Source organism: Cebus imitator, unplaced genomic scaffold (genome assembly GCF_001604975.1).
Source record: "Cebus imitator isolate Cc_AM_T3 unplaced genomic scaffold, Cebus_imitator-1.0 Scaffold201, whole genome shotgun sequence".
NCBI lineage: Eukaryota > Metazoa > Chordata > Mammalia > Primates > Cebidae > Cebus > Cebus imitator.
In genome coordinates, this window is record NW_016107516.1 from 2,425,615 (window position 1) to 2,446,302 (window position 20,688).

The 20,688-nt window shown below is 36.6% G+C and overlaps 1 long non-coding RNA gene across 3 annotated transcripts in view; it reads left to right on the forward strand.

Moving 5' to 3' along the window:
- Positions 1–20,688, forward strand: part of LOC108317398 — a 320,387-nt gene that overhangs the window by 159,880 nt on the left and 139,819 nt on the right. The window contains exon 4 of one of the 3 annotated variants that reach the window (XR_005203291.1): positions 4,074–5,612. The exons of the other annotated variants lie outside the window; for them this stretch is intronic. This is a non-coding gene — a long non-coding RNA (uncharacterized LOC108317398). Of the gene's footprint in view, positions 1–4,073; positions 5,613–20,688 lie in introns of those variants that run through there. 3 annotated transcript variants of the gene reach the window in all.

Sequence of the window (20,688 nt, forward strand, 5' to 3'; positions counted from 1 at the left end):
TGCAATGGCGCGATCTCGGCTCACCGCAACCTCCGCCTCCTGGGTTCAGGCAATTCTCCTGCCTCAACCTCCCGAGTAGCTGGGATTACAGGCACGCGCCACCATGCCCAGCTAATTTTTGTATTTTTGGTAGAGATGGGGTTTCACCATGTTGACCAGGACGGTCTTGATATCTTGACCTCGTGATCCACCCGCCTCTGCCTCCCAAAGTGCTGGGATTATAGGCGTGAGCCACCGCGCCCGGCCCTTCTCTTTCTAACTTCTTGGCCACACCTATTTTTTGTTTTAAGTCCTTCAAGGGGCGCAGAGAAACAGGCCCTGGCTGCCAGCATAGGGCACGCTTTATTTCTTCTGAGGACACAAACTCTTGTTGTTAACATACATTATTAAGAGTTGGCGGACCCAGACTTCATCTGAGCCAAATTTTGGCCAGAAAACAGCAGGGTTTAAGATTGGCCCCTGGGTCCAAAGAAAGCAACAACATTTGATCATCAGTTGCTTTTTCTTATGTTTGGTCCTTTCATTCTCTTTCCAGTACTTAAGCATTAGTCCTAATGGACTATCGGGAGGGATTCGGTCACTCTCATCTCTCTTGTTTCTTGCCTTACTTCCTTTTCCAGGCTTAGTAGAAGAAGTATTTCCCATATTGGGTGCTAAATAGACTTAATACCACCGCACCCCCCCCACCCCAAACCAGAGAAAAAAAAATCTCTCTCAGGAGATTCAGTCCCCCAGATCTCCCAGATCAGAGATTTCTCATCTGTCTGTTTCCCTGAAGGCCCAATCCCCAAATCCTCCAGATCAGGGATGTCTTCCCTATCTCTTTCCCAGGAGGCCCAGCTCCCCAGATCCTCCAGATCAGGGATGTCTCACCTATCCTGTCCTCAGTGGCTTGCTAAGGCTCAATTTCTTACACCAGAAAAGTCATGCCTGTATCCTTTTCCCCGGGAGATAACAATTCTCCCTTCCGTTTTCCCTCTTGAAGGTTATATACTGTAACTATTCACTCACACACACACTCCTTTCAATGGCTGACCACCAAGGAAGTACTTTGCCGCCCTTTTGAGGTTTTTGCTACCTTGGCTTCTGCACATGGTCTCACCATGGTCTTGCAAGTCTCTCCTTCTCCCCTGCGTTGCTGAGAATCCAAATGTGTTTCTCACACTGGGTAAGTCCTGGCTCTCTCCTTCGGGGCCACCAAAATAGTGTGGAGGGGAGCCTCCCCACAAGAGAGGAACAAGGACTGCCCCAGAGGGGAAACAGAATCCCCATTCGGGCCACCAAATTGTTGGAAATGGTTTTATAACATTGGGAAGCATCCACGCTGAGACAATGAATCGCTCAGTAAGGCTAGTTTACTTTCTGCAGAAAGGGTGCAACTCACCAGCAGTCGTGCCATGAGAGCACACCTGAACAAAGGAGACAGGCACAGTTAAACCCTTTCATAACCTGACACAATTGCCCCACTGCTGTGTCCAGTTTCCATAGGCCGGAACGGAACCTCACATTCTATGCTCGACTTGACTGGCTAAAAACTTGAAAATTTCCTGAATAGATAAGGGGAAAGAAGATGAGGAAGAAGACAAGGAAGAAAAGGAAGCTAGTCAGGAGAAGGTCAGGAGAGTTTCCAAACAAGGAATGGCATGCACCAGGGTTTGGAGCTTGCCCAGTTCTGTTCAGACATGCCAGACTGAGTCAAGGTAGCTGATTTAAGATGTAACTGATTTAGAGAATATATATACATGGGAATATGTTTATGTTAATAGTGGATAATGGCCATAGAGCACATGGCCTTATAATGTAATCTAAGATATAAACTTTGAAGAAGAAGTTTCCCATCTCTCACACTGAATCTGTAGTTTGGTGTTTGTTACTTCAAATATTTCTTCCTCACTTCCTTCTTTTGGTATTCTCATTTTATGTACCTTTTGTAATTGTCACAGTTATTGGATATTCCATTCGATTTTTTTTCTCATTCTTTTTTCTATTTGCTTTTCCGTTTGAAAAGTTGTTATTAACATATCTTTGAACTCACTGATTCTTTCCTGCATGTTGTTCAGTCTATGAATGGGTCCATCAAAAGTATTCTTCTTTTACTGTGACAATGTGTTTTACCTCTAGCATTTTGTCATGCCACACTATGCCAAATGTCACACCCAGGGTCCAGTTCCAGTCCATGCTGAGGTCCAAAGGGAGTGGGTAGGTGGCAGATAGTTGAAAGAACAGTTGGAGGTACTGTAGGGAGGTGAAATATAGTTGTATTCAGCAGCTTTCTCATCAGCAGCTCTCACACTGTCCGCCTTTGTCTCAGCTGTCTGCTCTAGCCCTGTGGCTCCTCTCAGCAGCTGGCTGTGCGGCTCCTGCCACCCCCACAGCCCCCACATCTGCAGCTGCACTCTCTGGCCTGAAAGCCAGCTCTCCCTTATAGGATCAGCAGCTTAACTCTTTCCCTCTGGGCACAAGTAAGTTCCTGGCTCTCCGCTGTCTGCCTTTAAGGTGAACCCCATGTACAGCATGAACCCCATGTACAGCATCAGCAGGGGAGTTATACCTTTTACAGACAATAGTGGCTTAGAGCTTAACGTGAGTGTACACAAACAAGTGGAGTTGTACACCAGCACTCCAAACTCACTGAATCACTCCGGCCTGGATGTCTGCCTTGGCCTATTCCTGACCAAAGCACATCCACATACCTTACATATTGATTCTTTCTCACTTTCATCTTTCTGCTTACATTACCCATTTTTTTCTTGTATGTTATCCACTTTATCCATTAGAGGCCTGAACATATCAATTATAATTATTTAAAATTTCTGGTGTGATAATTCTGAAATCTCAGCCATCTCTAGTCTGCTTATGAAGTTTGCTTTGTCTCTCAAGACTATTTTTGCCTTTCAGCATGTCTTGTAAATTTTTGTTGAAAGTTGGACGTGATGTATAGGTGAAAGAAACAGAGGTACATAGACCGTTAGTGCGATGTTTTATGTATCTGGGCAGCAGTTAAACTGTGTTTACTGTTTGTTGTAGTTGCACGTGTCAGCAGCTAAAATTTTCTCTAGTGTCCTTTTGTCTTTTCTGTTGTCTCTGGGTTTCCTTAGAGACTTCTTCTTAAATAGGATCTGAGGCTTGCAGTTCTTTTAGCTGTAATCCTCTGTTATTATACAGAAGCCCTATTAGCATGCTGGTAATATATGGCGGAAAGGAAGGATTCTATAATTGTATGATTAGGTTTCTGTCTTTTAGTGAGCTTGTGTCCTTAGGTTATGACCTTCACAAATGCTTGTCATTGATTCCCTTTCCCCAGCTTAGGTGAAACAGAAAAGTGAAAGGAGACTAGAGTTGTATATTTCCTTTTTCCCAGGTCAGTTAGGCTGTGGCAAGACCCAGGTAGGTAGGATCTGGTTAAACAGTTTCCTTTGAGGGCAGGCCTTTGTTAAGAACAGAGCATTCTGGGCTTATTTAAAAATGGTTACTTATCCCCCTTCCCTACAACAGATATGATAAATTTTTCTGATATTTAACTTGAGGCCTCCTGGAGTTTTTCTCTATCAAGCTAGTTCCTAGCTCAATCTCTATCAATTAGCCAAATACCATTTAATTGTTTTTAATAGGCTCCCACGGTGGCTTCTGCGTTCAATAAGCTGTGGTTCCCAGTATTTTGTCTCTCCAGTTTTCAGGGCAGTGGTTTGCCATGTGACCTCGATTCTCTGATACATCAATTAAGTATCACTGTTTTTTGGTTTGTTCAGCTTTACCTTGTGACAATAGAGTGATGGCATCCAAAATTTTTACATGTCAGACCAGAAACCAGAAGTTTCCAGATTTTCAACTTTGTAATCTATCTGCCTACCTATTCTGATCTGAGATATATGTTGGAAATGATTTTTTTAACAGTTTGTAATATGCTTTATTGTCTACAATGTTTTAATTATGTCATTAAATTTATAGACTTTTAATCATATTGCATCTAGATTTTGAATCATATTTAGAAAGTTTTTAACCATTCTTAAATTAAAAATAAATTAGTCAATATTCTATATTAGAAATATGAATGGTTTTATTTTTATTTTCAGAGAGATGATTCATTTGGGGTTTATCCTACTGCGTGATTTGAGGTATGGAATTAATTTTTATCTTTTTCAAAATTACTATTCTGTTGTTTTAATATAAATAATTGAGTAGTTCGTCTTTAACTGAGTGAATTGAGATTCAGTCTATTCCTATAGTAAGTTTCCAGATGTGCTTGGGTCTATTTCTGGATTTTGTGTTCTGTTTCATTAGTCTGCCTGCCTAGTCATATGTGAGTACCATCTGTTTTAATGACAGAGGATTTGGTGTATATTTTAATTTCTGCTAGGGCTAGTCCTTCCTTACTGCTTTGTTTAGTGTTTGCCTAATTGTTATTCCTTGATTTTTTTTCCATATAAGTTAAATGAACTGTCAAGCTCCAGAAGACAGCTATTTTATTAATATAAGATTAAATTTATGTTAACATTTTTATGATGTCGAATCATCTTGTTAAAAAACAAGAAGTCTTTTTCCATTTGTTCAGATCCATTTTGGATCTCTCAAGGATCTTTTCAGGCTTACCTTTTATAGTTTTTGCTTATTTCTTTTCTGTCACTCTATGGAGGTGTAATTGGAATTCAATAAACTATGCCTATTTAAATACACAATTTGAACAGTTTTGGCATGTACAGACCTGTAAACTAAGACCAGAATTAAAATATAAAACAATTCCATTATCCCCCCAAAATGTCTTCATGCGTATCTATAATTTATCTATTCTTGCACCCTGGTACCCAGGAATCTCCAATCTACTTTCTATAACTACAAATTACTTTGCATTTTCTAGATTTACATGAATAAAATTATGTTGTATGTACACTTTTGTTGGCCAGGCTTCTTTTACATAATTTTGAGATTCTCCCATGTTGTTACATGTATCATAGTTTGTTCACTTTTATTATTAACATTCCACTGTTTAGATATACCTGAGTTTGTTTATCCATTCACCTGTTAATCATTTGAGTTGTTTTTAGTTATTGGCTATTACAAATAAAGGTGCTATAAACATAGCATATAAGACTTGGTGTGGGCATGTTTTTATTTATTTTTTTCTTGAGTCAATACCTTGAAGTGGAATGGATTAGCCTTATGCTGGGTATGTATCCAACTTTCTCATAAATTGCTAAACTGTTTTCTAAAGTGGTTTTACTATTTTGCATTTTCACCAGCAGTATTTGAGACTTATAATTTCTTCACATTTTGCCAACTGTTGGTATGGTCAGTTTTGTTAGTTTTAGTCTTTCTAATGGGTGTATAGTAAAATCTCATTGTGGTTTTAATTTGCATTTTCAGAATGACTAGTGATGATTATCTTTTCATGAGCTTGTTTTTGGTATGTCTTCATTTATACAGTGTCCGTTCAAATCTTTTGTCTGTTAGTGGTGGAAGTAGGAACAGGAAGTGTTTATCTTATTATTATTAAGTTATATGAGTTCTTTATATATTCTGAATATAAGTCCTTTGTCTGATATATGTATTCTAAATATCTTCTTCCATGTTATGGGTTGCGCTTTATTTCCCCCTTAATTATAATTTTCAAAGAACACAGGTTTTTAATTTTGGAGATGTGCACATTATTTTTATGTGCACAATTATTTTATACAAATACTAAATTATCATTACAGTAAATTTTGAAATTGGATAAAGTATAACAACTTTGTTCTTTTTTTTTTTTTGTTATTCCGTGTGCGTTACATTTACCAATAAATTTTAGAAATAGCCTGTCAATTTCTACCCAAAAAAAGAAACCTACTGAGATTGGTATTGCATATAAATCAACTTGGGAATAATTTTCAATTAAATAATTGGCCATATGTAGACTTCTGTGTTGAAAATTATTTTCCTTCAGCGCTATAAAGAGCTGCTCCAGTGTTTTCTAGCCTCCCTAGTTTATATTGAGAAATTTGTGGTCATTTGGAATCATTATTCCCCTGAATGTAATACATTATTTTGGAGCTGCTTTCAAAAGTTTTTATATGTCTTTGTTTTCTCAGCAGTTTAATTATGATGTCTCCAGGCATATTATTTTTCCTTTAGTTGTGTCATATCCTCTTTAGGGTTCAGTGAGATTCTTGAATATGTAAATTTGTGTCTTTCATCATATTTGAGCATTTTCAGCCATTATTTCTTCTGCCACATAATTTCTTTTTATTTGACATTTCAATAGCATGTCATTTAGACTTTTGATATTCATCTACAGGTCACAATGGCTCTGTTTGTTTTTATTCTTTTCTCTTTCTTCTTCATGTTGGATGGTTTCTATTGATATATCTTTCACGGACTCATATGTCATTTTCTTGCGTTAATTGAGGTCTTTTGATAAACGTTTTAATTTCAGAAATTCTGTTTTTCAAGTTTTATGTTTCTATTCAGTTCATTTTCATAGGCTGTAGTTCTTTGCTGAGAAATTCTATTTTTTATTTCATTTAAATGTATTTTCCATGACCTCATGTGGTATAGTTATGAAAGCTGCTTTAAAATCTTTATCTTATATTTAAACTCCAAGACATTTTATGGTTAGTGCCTATAGATTGTCTTCTCCCTTGAGAATTGATGAAATTTTCTGAGTAGTTTCTGATCGTGTTCAGTACTTTATAGAAAATGACACTGTATAGCCCCTGGGACCTGTATAATCACTTGGTGAGTTTGGTAACTTTTTTAAGGAGGCGGTCAACTCATTTAGGGTCAGACCCCATGTACGGTCTCACTTTCTCTTAGTTGTTGTTCACATATCAGTTGAGCTCCGAACGTTTTGCTGTGCTGGTTTGGGTCTGTCCCATACATGCATAACTCAGGGGTGAGCCAGAGATCTGTAGGTTTATATGAGTCATTAGGAGATTCCTTCTGAAACTCTTTCTGATCTGGGATTTTCTTCCCTAGGTTCAAGTTCCCATGGTTTCTTTTTCCTTGATTCCTGTAACCAGAAAAACAATATTGTTGGAGTTTCAGCACCCTGTCCTAATCACTTTGCAGCCTGGCAATTAGGGTCTGTGCTCAAGAAAAAGCCTAGCATAGGAAGCAGAAAGCAAACTGGGAAAGTCACTTAGTATGGTCTCTTCTTCAAGTTTTAATTTCCCTCCACAATCTTTTTGCTTTTGTTTAGCTTTGGGGCCCTAAGTAATTTTTGGTATTTTGTCCAGGGTTTCTAGTTGTATTCAGCTGTACTAGTAGGCTGTAGAGGACTTAAACACTACCACAGCAGAATTGGAATCACTTAGCTTATTTTTTAAAAGCTTATTCTTAAATATTTTATTTTTAAATTGTTGCTAAAATAAAATGGGTTTTTCTTCCATTATATATCTTTTAACTGATTATTATTAGGATCTGAAGGCTTTTATTAGCATATATTAATTTTGTATCTTCCTACCTTATTTATTTGTGTTTCATCAGTGATTCTTTTGAGTTTTATAGTTATTTTATCTTTGCCTCTCCAAAAAGATATAGTTTTCCATCTTTCATGTCTCTAATCATTTTATCTTATCTAATTTTATTTACTAATACCTATAATACATTATTAAATGATGGAAAAAATTGTGGACATCTTTAATTTATTCTTGACTTTGGTTAGATTACCACTAAAGTATCTCTATTTAGTGGAAATATGGCTTTAGAACTGAGTTATATATATTTAGTGTTAAAGAACCAATTCTTATTTTACTGAGTATATATTTTTAAATAGGAATGGGTGTTATAGAAAGAGTCATATGTTATATTCTATTTGGTATTAATGATAGTGAGCAATATTAAGAGATTTCTAATATTAAAACACCTTGAAATCACATTTGATCACAACGTATCATTAACATACTATTGAAATATATTTGCTGATATTTTATTTTGAATTTTGGCATTAATATTCAAAATGAGACTGGTTTATAACTTCTTTTTATATGTGATTTTGACATCAATATTATTCATGTTTAATTAAAGTAATTTAGAATTTCTCCTTCTTTTCCTATGCTCAGGTGCAAAGATGTTCAGATATCTCTGTGACTGTATCTTGACCTTGCTTCTCTGCTTTCTTTGGGGTAATTGTTATTTCATCTATTTTTCCTGTGAAAAATTGTTTTAAGCCTTTTATCTCTACTGAGGTGAATTTTATTACATTGTATTTTTCAAGGATGCTATCCAATTATTTAATTTTTCAAATACATTTGTATAGAGAGATACAAAATAGTCTGTAAGAACCTTTTAAAATTTACTTTGTTTCAAGGTTATTTTCCCCATATATTTTTTATTTTATATATCTGTGCTTTCTCCTCTTTTTCTGAGTTAGATTAGATAGTGGTTTATCTAGTTTGTTAATTTTTCCCCAAGAACAAGCATTTTTATTGATTTATCAATTTTGTTATATTTTTGTTTCCTGTTTTATTAATTTCTACTTCTATATTTTTAAAAATTTCTTTCTTCTGCTTTCCCCATTGCCTACATAATTTTCTGAGTTGGGAATTTAATTCATTTATTTTTATTTATCTAAGTATCATAAGTACGTAGAGCTATGCATTTTCCTACAGTCACTGCTTTAATTGTGTCTCATAAATGTCTTCGGAAGAGTTCATAAATATTTGCGGAGTTTCCCTCTGTATTAAGCTGTTTCCCTATAGGCTTGGTACTTTAAAAACAGCCTGCCTACATATAATACTCTGGGCTCACATTTTCTTTTCGTGAGTTTCTTAAAATTGTTCTTCCACAATTTTCTTGCTTCATATGCTGTTTTATGATCTTATTTCCTTTGTAAGTGTTTTGGCTTTTTACTTGGGTGCCCAGAAGATTGCCTCTATATATTTAAGTTCTAATAGGTCTGTTATACTGCGTCTTAGAAGTATATCTATATATTAACAATTGACCATTCTGGGTTAGTTTTCTCAGGTAAACAAATATATCCAAGTTTTCTTTTATTTATAGAAAGTTTTACTGGATTATGGTTTAATAATTAGTTCTTTTGTTTCATTGTTTTTTTCTTGTCAGAAACCTAAATGACAATGCCCAATTTTCTTTTTCTCTGATGGTTTTCACCTTTTTTATTTTGTTTTCATTTTCTCGGAATTTTAAATACATTTTAAAACTTCTTATACTGTCAGAGAAATCAATTTTCTCTTGAGTACTTTGAAATTATTCTTTCTATTTAGATGTTTTTGCCTTTTTAATTTCTCTCCTGTGTTCTATCCATTTTTTTTCATATATTACTTTATTTAATTCTGCTTTTCTGATTTAAAATTTTTTCTTTTAGCAAAATGTTTAAAATATTTAATTCAGGGTGGGGTGTGATGTTACAGATTGTTTTCTGAGCTGACAACTAAATTGGGGTTCCAGTACAAATGTGGCTAGCTAAGGGGAAATAAAGGGGAGCAGGATATAATTGTTTACCAGGTGCCTTTCATGGGATACATCTTTTACCTGGCAGAGGGCCTAGTGTCTAATTGTCTAACCTGTAACCAGGAAGATTCCTCACACAGGAAATTTGTTTATACTGGCAGATGCCCTTTTGGCTCTTGTCTCACCTGTGTTCAGTTTATGCCTGCCTGACTATTGCTCTCATTCTGGAAGCTCAACTTTGTGTTTTCCCGTCCCATGTCCGGGAAAGATAGGCCTGGCATAGCCCCTGATTCTCCAGATGGAAGGTAGAAATCCAATACTCCATCACAAAAGAAAAAAATTAAAATATTTTACTTACAGGTCTTGGGCAAGGAAGGTATTGAGGGGAGTCCTCTGTCTTAGGATCATGCTAGGCCAAACTGAAGGAGTCTGACAGAGAGAGAGAGAGAGAGCGAGCGCGTGCGCATGTTGTGAAGTTTATTCTCTGTAGGTTTATTGCCGAGTTAAAAACGAGATAACTGAGGCCAGCACAAGAAAATTAGATGCCAATTTATTCAGCTCCTGGGCGAGGCTCTGTGGTCCGGGGAGAGGGGTCAGCGAAGTTGCACTGGACTTCTCTCAGGAGTGGGGTTTTATAGGGAGTGAAGGCGTTTGATTGGATTTGGAGAAACAGGATGTGGATGGGGTGAGCTGCTATTGGTAGGTAGGTGGGATTTCCGGTGAGCAGGCTAAATGCTGAGTGCAGAGGGGATTTCCAAGGGTGCGGTTAGGTGCCAAGTGCAGAGGGGATTTCCAAGGCGGAGCTAGATGATGGGCATATTCCGATAATGTAATTTTCAAGTGCGGAGGGAGATGGGCGTGTCCAAACTCCCGGCAAGGCAACCAGCCTTACACATGTGACAAGTAGTATTACATGTAAGAGAATACAATGTGGGTTATTTTAAATTCTCAGGCAAATATCTGGATGATTCATTTAAAATAAAACAGTGGAAGAGTGGGTAGTCTAAGTTCCTATCTCTGGCCACCGGCTTGAGCCATTTAGGTGCAGTGAAGAACAGGAAATGGTCAAGGGTGACAGCCTTGCTTCTATAAAATGGTTGCCAAGCCAATATAAAATTATAATAATGTACTACACAGATCTCTGCTTTATTGTTAGTTTTAGTAGGGGAGAATTTTCATCAGTAGAAACGTTTTCTTCTCTTATTTTTTTTTTTCTGTCTTGTAGCAGTTTTTATGGCTATTGCCAGACGTTTTTCATTCATTCCCAGTGAATGGCAGAGAGAGAGAGAGAATGTGGCAACTACCAGTATGTATACTGGAATACAGTATGGGCTATTTTAAGTTCTTAGGCAAATATGTCTTATTCTTTTTTGACCAGCCATAGTATGAAGAGGTGCAGTGTTTGGGAAGTTTACTCTGTTTCTTGCTTCAAGAGAGCTTTCTTCTGTTGAATTATTAATACAATTTAAAAAAAATTAATGGAACTGTTTTGAGACAGAGGAAGAACTCTGTTTTTGTAAATCCCTGGATTCTATTGTTTCTGTAGGATCTTTAATTTTCATTGCTAATTTCCTTCTTTCCCTTTATCACTAAGTCTTCAAAGAATGCCTCTCCTTTCCAGATTGCCTCCTTTCCCCCAGAAATTATATCTTACCAAGAATTCCAAAATTTATCTTTTACCCTTTAAACCATTTCCTTTTGATGACTCAGAGGCTGTGTTCTAAGACATGTTCTAAGTGTGTTTCCATTAAGGATAGGATTCTTATCATGGGTGATTTTTTCTATGTTCTGCTAAGTAGTCTTTCATTTACATTACACTTTTCCATGCATAAGTTGCATTTGGAATATTTTGCAACATTTATTACCCTATACACCTGTAATTTGATGCATTACATTGTCTCTAGTTATGCTGTAAGAATCCATGGTAGATGGTTTAATTTACTCTCCATGTAGATCTGTATGCTTTTTTGACAATGTATAGGGATATTTAAGAAACTGCAATCGTCCTACAGGAATTCGAAAGTCTATAATTGTGTCCTTGGTTTCCTTTTGATTCAGTAGTTTTACAGAAGTTGCTCCCTGACCCCCCAGCCCCCATGTCTCTGTATTTAAATTTGTATTTATTGTCATATTTATTATTTAAATACATATATTGGCACATGGCAATTTGGCATCAAACATATATACACACACATATAATTACATTATATATGTCATGTATATAATGTAATTAGCTTCAGTGTTCATATTCTTTTTATACCAATATTTTCCTCATTTCTTAACTATTTATTTTATTCTCCTAAGTTAGTTAAAATGTTTTAAAACAGATTTCTCAGGCACAGTGAATAGGTTATTTTACAAACTCTTCTATATCTAGAAGATTGCTTTTCTGTTGCCTTCACACCCGAATGACAACATTTTCTAACTCAAATTCTTGGGTCACAAGATTTTCCATTGCTTTATCATTTTCTGGTGCTCAATGTCAAAGAAATTTAAGGTTCATCTGGTTCTTTTCTTTTGTAAATATCTTGGTTTTATTTTGTTATCTTTGGTTTAAGTATCAATGTTATACTCACTTGGTAAAATGAATTTAGTAGATTTCCTTTTGATTCTATTTTGGTGAACTTTTTAAGCAGCATTAAAGTTATACTTGCCTGAGAGCTTCAGTAGAATTTCTTTGTGATACTACGTGAAAATTAGTACATTTAAAAAAATTAGCTCTATAACATCTTCATATATTTCTTCTATGGCAATTGATCTGTTTATATTTTCTGTTATTTAGGTTAGTGTTGGGTATTCATGATTTCCTGGAAAAATCACCTATTTTATCCTAAAATGTATTTTCTTAAAGCTAATAAAATCATCCTTGTAGTATTAAATCTGTCCTATCTCCCATTTTTTTGTGACTTAGTAACCTATAAATTTATCTATATAAATGATAATATCTATATAAAGGAATAATTAAATATTATTGCTATTTTCATTACTATTGGAGAATCAGCTCTTGGATTTAATAGTGCTACCAATTTTATTAATTCTTAGTCATTGACTTAGGTTTAGTTGTTTTTCTTTTTTTTTTTGGTGGGTTTTTGGCAATTCCTTTTTCTAATTTATTCATTAGGTTCTTATTTTTACATTTTCTGAGCATACAAGGTCAATATTCTGTTCTAGACTATTTCTTTATATTTGCTTTAAGTTCAGATCTATAGCTAAATGATTTAAATTCTCATTGCCACACCTTCAGCACTTGAATTTTGTTTGGCTAAAGTTTTCTTAATGTATTCAAGCACTTGTAACTCCAGCTCAAGGGATCTCAGGTCTAGCATATTCCATATGATTTGTCATTTACCCTTATATTCTAATAAAACATTAAGCAGGCATGAAATCTTTGGATTAAACTTTCTTCTCTTGAGAATTTTATAGCAACATTTAGAGTTAAAAGTTGCTGTGAAAAAGTCTGAAAATTAATCTTTTTTTCATAACAAATGATTAGCTTTACATTGTCTCCTTTTCTTACCTTCGAAGGTGATAACTTTACCTGAATATGTTTCTTAGTGTTGATAAGTGTGTAAACACTCCATGACAAAGTATGCCCTTACAAGCTAAGAATGAATGGTTTTATTAAAAATTGGCAAAATCATGAATATTTTTATTATTTATTTATTTTTAAAATTATAGATTCAGGGGTAACGTGCAAGTTTGTTACATGGGTATATTGCATAATGTTGGGGTTTGGGCTTCTAATTAACCCATCATCAACGTAGTGAGTATAGTATCCAACAGGAAGTTTTTCAAACCTCACTCTCTTCCTTCTTTCCCCATTTTTGGGCCCTCAGTGTTTATTATTTCCGTCTTTATGTATCTATGCCCCCACTGTTTAACTCTCACTTATAAGTGAGAGCATACAGTATTTGATTTTATTTCTGTGTTAATTCACTCATGATAATGGCCACCAGCTACATCCATGTTGCTGCAAAGTACTTGATTTGATTCTTTCTTATGGCTGTGTGGTATTCTATGGTGTGTATATAGTTTTAAAAAACCTAGTCCACCATTGATGGACATCTTGTTTGATTCCATGTCTTTGCTATTGTGAATAGCAATATTCTCCCTTAATTTCATTGTTTGCTCAAAAGTCATTCAGGAAAAAGTTGTTTAGTTTCCATGAACTTGTATGGTTTTGCGAGCTTCTCTGTTGGTTTCTAATTTTATTTCACTATGGTCTGTGAAGATGCTTGACATGATTTCAATTTTTTCAATTCATTGAGACTTGCTTTATGACTGTGAGGTCAATTTTGAAGAATGTTTATGCAGAGATAAGAAAATGTATATTACGTAGCTGTTGAGGAACATATTCTGTAGATGTCTAGGTGTTTATTAGATCCATTGGGTCAAGAGTCCAATTTAAGCCCAGAGTTTTTCAGTTTTCTGCCTCAGTAATCTGTCCAGTGCTGTTAATGGTGTGTTGAAGTCCCCCCACTATTATTGTATGGCTTTCTCTTTTCTTAGGTTTAGTCATATTTGTTTCATGAATCTAGATGCTCCAATGTTGGGTGCATATATATATATATATATATATATGATATTTAAATCTTCTGATTGATTTAAACCCTTTATCATTGTATTATGCCTTTCTTTGTATTGTTTTGTTTTTTATTGTTTTTTGTTTAAAGTCCATTTTATGATAGAAGAATATCAGCCCCTGCTTGTTTGTTTGTTTGTTTGTTTTCTATTTGCATGATATATCTTTCTCTATCCTTTTATTTTGAGCCTGTAGGTGTCATAACATTTGAGATGGGTCTGTTGAAGGTTGAAGGTAGCAGAAGGTTGGGTCTTTTTTNAGGCCTTTAAGTTGAACATATAGGCTGTTTACATTCAAGGTTATATTGATATATAAGGTTTCGTTCCTGTCATAATATTGTTAGTTGTTTTGTAATCTCTGTTGTATAATTATTTTCTAAGATCTGTGAGCTAATACATGAGCTTTCATGGTAGCAAGTATTGTTCTTTTGTTTCCATGTTTCGAACTCCTTTGAGCATTTCTTGTAGGGAAGATTTGGTGGTGATGAATTCTCTTAGTATTTGCTTGTCTGAAAACAATTTTATTTTTCCATTTTTGAAGCTTAATTTGTCAGGATATAAAAATATTGGCTGGCATTCCTTTTTCTTTAAGAAGCCTGAAAATAAGTCCCCAGTCTCTCTGCCTTGTATGGTTTCTGCTGAGAAGTCTGCTGTTAGTCTGATGAAATTTTCTTTATATGCAACTTGGCCCTTTTCCTTAGCTGCCTTTAAAATTTTTTCTTTCTCATTGGCTTTGGATAGTCTGATGACTATATGCCTTAGGGATGGGTATCTTGTATAGTATCTTGCAGGTGTTCTCTGAGTTTCTTGTATCAGGAAATTGACCTATTTTGCAAGATTAGGAAAATGTTCCTGAATTATTCTCTAAAGTATGTTTTCCAAGTTGCTTACTTTTTCTTCTGTCTTAGTAGTGTCAGTAAGTCATAGGCTTCATTGCTTTATGTAATCTAATATTTCTCAAAGGCTTTATTTGTTTTGTAAAATTTTTTTTTAATCTTTGTCTGACTAGGTAAACTCAAAACACCAATCTTTAAACTAAAATTATTTTTTCTGCTTGCCCTAGCCTGTTCTTAAAGCTTCAAACAGTATTTTGAATTTCCTTTTGTGAAATTTTCAATTCCAGAAGTTCTATTTGTTTTTTTCTTAATGTAGCTGTCTCATCTTTCATATCCTAAATCATTTTCCTGGATTCTTTGTATTAGATTTCAACCTTGTCTCAGATCTCATTGAGTTTCCTTGCAATCTATGTTTTTGAATTATTTATTTGTTATTTTGAACTTTTCAATTTGGTCAGGATCCATTGCTGGATAACTAGTATAATTCTTTGGCGGTGTTAAGTCACTCTGGTTTTTTGTACTGCTGGTGTTCTTCTGGTGATCTCTCCTTATCTGTGGGAGTTGTCACTTCATATTTTTGAATTTTCTATTGTTTGTATGAGACTTTATTATTTTTAAATTCTTTTCTCCCTTGAGTATATAACTGTTGTGTATGTTGTCTTTGATTGTTTGGCTTTATTTCTGGGTGTTTTCAGGGACCCAGGGCTCTGTGTGGGTTCCTTTATCATGGATAATTTCTATGCAGTGACTTTCACAGATGGTGCTTGTTGTAGCAATGTATTAGACATAAGAGCTGCCACACTATCTGCTGTGAGACTGAGGGTGCAGAGGTCTCAGGAAGCTTATCTTGTGGACTAGCACTAAAGACCTTCTGGCACTAGTTTTTTTATTTGGTGATGTAGTTCAGGCTGAAGACTAGTAGACGGTGCTTAAGAGTAACAGATTTGCCCTCAGGTAGGCTAATGTTGAGCAAAAACACCTGTCTTGTTAGGGGACCTGTGGGGAAGGGATCATGTTGGGTTGCACGGAGGTCTTGGGGAAGGAGTGCAGGGTGCACCAGTCCCTCACCCTGAGCTGGCAGGAATGTTGTTTGCTTCCCTATCACACCCACGTTGCAAGGCTCATGATCTTCAGTTCGTAAAGACTTTGTCCTTTGGTTTCATGGTGCAGTGCAGCTGTGGGCTGTGAATATGACCTTCTGATGGCTACCAGCAAAATGGGCTCATGGCAGAGTGTCTTACTCTAATCCAGAGAAGGCAACTCTACAGCTTTTCTGTCTTCTTTTGCCAGATTCTGCTGGTCTGTGTAGGGAGGGGGAGTAGGGCTCCACTCTTTTTTAAACCCAAGTGGCATGGGCTCACTTTCACAAGGGTGTATCCACTGGGAAAAGCATAAGAAATCTTTACTCTGCATGCAAACATGCTGACCTTCAACACAAAGAACCACTGCTGCATTCACAACAGTGTACTGTGAGGGTAGTAGATGATTCCCTCTTCCATGTCCCTTCCTAGACATTGATACTCGCCCTTCCACAATTGGTGCTGGCCATTTCCTTTGTCCCGAAGGAGGATTTAGTGGTCTGTGCCCCCCTTCCCTTAGGGGATGCCCACTCTGAGGGTTAGATCTCCAGGTAACTGAGGACCCACCAGTCCCCTTTGCTTGTCTATGAGAGTGGGCTGTGGAGTATGTTTGCAGGACATCTGGTGGTGTGCTGACTCAAAGGCAGAGACTCCCTGGCAGGGCAGTGATGCACATTGGATGTACAGCCAGTATGGTGCCCACCTTCTCAGTTTGGCTCTGAGGAGAGTGTGTGTACATTTACACAGGTTGGCCGCCTGGTACTCTGTCCCCAGAAATTTCCCAAATTACCACTGACAGCAATGCCTTGGGCCACAAGGGCAGAGGGTCTCCTTAGCAGTTTGGCAGTAAGCTGATTGTCAGGGTGGTGAGAGAAGCAGGGAGCACTTCCATAGATCTGTTCCGTGGGGTCGTAGTTCCTTGGGGTCCAATCTGTACCAGACTCTTGCTGCTTTCCATTTTTGTACCCTAGCTTCTTCCTGAGGACACTACAACAGGTCTTGGCTCTCGTCCCTCAATTTTCAGTTTTTCATTTGTTTGTTTTTGAGACAGAGTCTTGCTCTGTCTCCCAGGCTGGAGTGCAGTGGCACAATCTCGGCTCACTACAACTTCCACCTCCCAGGTTCACGCAATTCTTCTGCCTCAGCCTCCCAAGAAGCTGGGATTACAGGTGTGTACCACCATACCTGGCTAATTTTTGTATTTTTAGTAGAGACAAGGTTTCACCATGTTAGCCAGGCTGGTATCAAACTCTTGACCTCTTATGATCCACCTGTCTCACCCTCCCCAAGTGGTGGGATTATAGGCATGAACAACCACATCCTGCCTCTTTCCTCAATTTTCTGTTCAGAACTTGTTCATTCACCAGTAACTTTGATCTTTCTGAGGAGAACTAACATCCAGTGTCCCTAGTCAGCCATCTTGAAAAAAGCCAAAAATACAAAAATTTTAAAATATTTTTTTGTCCTATTATTTTAGATCTTTTTTGCAGGGTGGGGTGGAAAGAGAGGGCACAGAAGAAGACATCAGTTATACTTATGTTGTGTTTTCTTTGTCCAATGTCCATATAGATAATGTTCTGACACTTTTTAATTTTTTTTTAAATTTTACTTTAAGTTCTGGGATACATGTGCAGAACATGCAGGCTTGTTACACAGGCATACATGTGCCATGATGGTTTGCTGTACCTATTAACCTGCCATCTAAGTTCCCTCCCCTCACCCCCAGCCTTACAACAGGCCCTGGTGTTTGTTGTTCCTTTTCCCTGTGTCCATGTGTTCTCATTGTTCAACTCCTACTTATGAGTGAGAACATGTGGTGTTTGGTATTCTATTCCTGTGTTAGTTTGCTAAGGATGATGGCTTCCAGATTCATCCATGTCCCTGCAAAGGACATGAAGTCATTCCTTTTTATGGCTGCATAGTATTCCACGGTGTATATGTAACACATTTTCTTTATCCAGCCTATCATTGATGGGCATTTGGGTTGGTTCCATGACTTTGCTATTGTAAATAGTGCTGCAGTCAACATATGTGTGCATGTGTCTTTATGGTAGAATGATTGGTATTCCTTTTGGTATATACATAGTGATGAGACTGTTGGATCAGATGGTATTTCTGGTTATAGATCCTTGAAGAATCGCCATAGTGTCTTCCACAATGGTTGAACTAATTTTAATTCCCACCAACAATGTAAATAAGACTTTTTATTTTGCTTCTTTCCTCAAGCCTATCATTTGTATCCTTTACTGTGTTTTCTACGGTTTCTAATTTCTGCTTCTAATTTGTCCTTTACTTCTGTTATAGTTTAAGTTAGTTTTTGTTACTTCTTTTGTTGCTTTCTCATATCTTCCCTCTTATTTTAGAGAGAATTTTTAAAAGGTAATTAAGGTTCTGATTTTATATATATATATATATATATATATATATATATATATATATATATATATATTTATTTATTTATTTTGAGATGGAGTCTCGCTCTGTCACCAGGCTGGAGTGCAGTGGCGCCATCTCAGCTCACTGCAACCTCTGACTCCCTGGTTTAAGCAATTCTCCTGCCTCAGCCTCCCAAGTACCTGGGATTACAGGCACATGCCACCACGCCCAGCCAATTTTTGTATTTTCAGTAGAGATGGAGGTTCATCATGTTGGCCAGGATGGTCTTGATTTCCTGACCTCGTGAACTGCCCGCCTCAGCCTCCCAAAGTGCTTGGATTACTGGCATGTGCTACCATGCCCAGCCTAATCTTTATTTTTATGAGAGTATATTTGCCTACAATATTATGTGCTCCATCAAAAATTTTTAGAATGAATGTATTTTATCTGTCAGCTATTTCTATATTTCTTTCCTTTGTTTATTTATAGTGCCTTTGTCATAGTTCTGTGTTAGTTCTTTTGATTTTATTACAATTCATATTTGAGTGAAGTAAGGACTTCTTAGACTTGGAATTCACTGTGAAGCTTCCTATGATTTAAGAATAAAGACTATGTTTTAAGCTTGTGGAAATTCTCCTTATGACCCAGAAGTAAGTAAGTGTGTGTGTGTGTGTGTGTGTGTGTGTGTGTGTGTGTGTGACTTCTTTCTGCCTTTACTTTTCCTAACACACTGAATTAACCTGGCAGTGTGACTCACAATATGCAAAATATTGTATTCCCTGCCTTGCCGACAAATATCTTTCAGCAAATATGGCCTCTCTGTGTTATTTCTTACTTACCCGTCATTTATCTGTTGCTTGAAATATTGTAGCAAAGTGAGTCTAGAGAAGTGATTGCTACCAGGCAGTATTCTTATTCTCATTAATTCAAACCAGGGCTCATTAGTTAGGTGTACGCTTATTTTGGAGATCTGTGCTCTGACAGGTTTGTCTGATATTTATAGGCATGAGCATATGCTCTACATTTCTTTCATGAATCTGCTGGACTTTATTCAGTATCTCTTTCTCAGAAATTTTGGTAAGTTATAGTTGTTTCTTGGTTTTGTTGAAAATGAAGATAGTACTCTTACTGGTTATTTTCTTTGAGTTTTGTGTGATATCTATGAGTGGAAAGGAGAAATCTTTTAGTGACATTTGAAACTGGATGTACTCTCCTTTCACAATATTTTGAACAGTCAAAGCAAGTACAAAATAAATCCAAAGCAAACAAAAATAAAATTTTAATCAGTTTATTATAGAAAATCATATTAAGGGTTTTTTCCTTGTGAATCTTCACAATACCCTCTTTATTCCTGCATTTTTATGGGTCTAATGTTGATCTTTCTTCCACTTGCTGACAGAGGAAATTTTAATCAAATAATTTTAGAATTCGCATCATGAAGGATTGGTCTCTACCAATCTAGGTCTCCACCACCATCTTCTAGGGGTCTGAAAAATTATCTTTCATATACAAACTTTAAGTTTGGTCTCTGTCCTTGTTAGAAAGCAGGTTTCTAGTGCAAGTTTTCTGGATCTTTTCTTGCTCTGTCAGATTGTATCACTAAACAAAAAATGATGCAATTTATAATTTTTTAAACAGTGGAATTACATGAAGTACTATCATTTCCTACTTGCATTTCTAATAGTCTTCTTGTCTCTATCTACGTTTGGAGGATTAAATATGCTATGTTTCAGTGAGTCTCTTCTCATTCCTATATACTTTCTTTTGTGCCACCTTCCAAAAATTACCATTTTGAAATGATGATAATAAAACCAGTGTAATACGAATAAATGTGGAGAGGGCAAGGCCTTGGCACTATTTGGTTTCTCTGGAGTTGGAGAATGGGTGTTTGTTCACTGTCAATACATCTTCACTATTTCAGAGTTAGGCAGTTACAGAGAAGGTGAATAAAAGTTTTTTCCTCAACTTTACTGGGTCCATCTGGCCCGTTCTGGTTCAGATATTAGGGCATGTCTTGTGCAGTTCAAGAAGGTACTTCTTGATTTTATTCCCACAGCTGATGTAATTAGTTGAAATTTGGCATATGGTATTCTGTTATCTTAAATTTACAGTGATCTTGCCGGTTTAAAGGAAAAAAAAAGCTTTTGGTTAGGTGCAGCAGCTCATGCCCGTAATCCCATCACATTGGGAGGCTGATGCGGGCAGATCACCTGAGGTCAGGAGTTCGAGACCAGCCTGACCAACATGGAGAAACGCCATCTCTACGAAAAATACAAAATTAGCTGGGCATGGTGGTGCATGCCTATTATCCCAGCTACTGGGGAGGCTGAGGGAGGAGAATTGCTTGGACCTGGGAGGCGGAGGTTGTGGTGAGCCAAGATCGCACCATTGCCCTCCAGCCTGGGCAACAAGAGTGAAACTCTGTCTCAAAA